General features: G+C 37.3%; 1 protein-coding gene across 1 annotated transcript in view; it reads right to left on the minus strand.

Moving 5' to 3' along the window:
- Window positions 1-370, minus strand: part of LOC109955653 (thiosulfate sulfurtransferase/rhodanese-like domain-containing protein 1) — a 47,337-nt gene that overhangs the window by 5,955 nt on the left and 41,012 nt on the right. The window lies entirely within an intron of this gene.

Consider the following 370-nt stretch of genomic DNA (forward strand, 5'->3'; position numbering starts at 1 on the left):
TTTTTTCCTTTCTCTTCCATTTATGGGGTAAAGCTGGCAAAGGAGGCAAGTTCTTAATCCAAATACCCGCATTACACAGATGAGAAGCAAAGCACCATGGTGCTTGTTTTCCAGCCTCAGAACTCAAAGGATTTATTTAAACAAAATCCCACGTGTCTATACGAGGACATTTTTTGGAGAGTTTATCAGTTTGTAAAGAGTAAAATCAATTAACATAAAGCAAACTACAATTAAGTGAGGCTATTAGCATGTGCACTTGCAAGTATAAATCAAGTTGCGCTATATAAACTTATGTTCACCCGAAGGCAAGAAGATTTAATCATAAGCTGGCAAGAATAGAGCTGAGTGCACAGAAACAAAAGCATGACTG

Source organism: Monopterus albus, unplaced genomic scaffold (genome assembly GCF_001952655.1).
Source record: "Monopterus albus unplaced genomic scaffold, M_albus_1.0 scaffold2.1, whole genome shotgun sequence".
Classification (NCBI taxonomy): domain Eukaryota; kingdom Metazoa; phylum Chordata; class Actinopteri; order Synbranchiformes; family Synbranchidae; genus Monopterus; species Monopterus albus.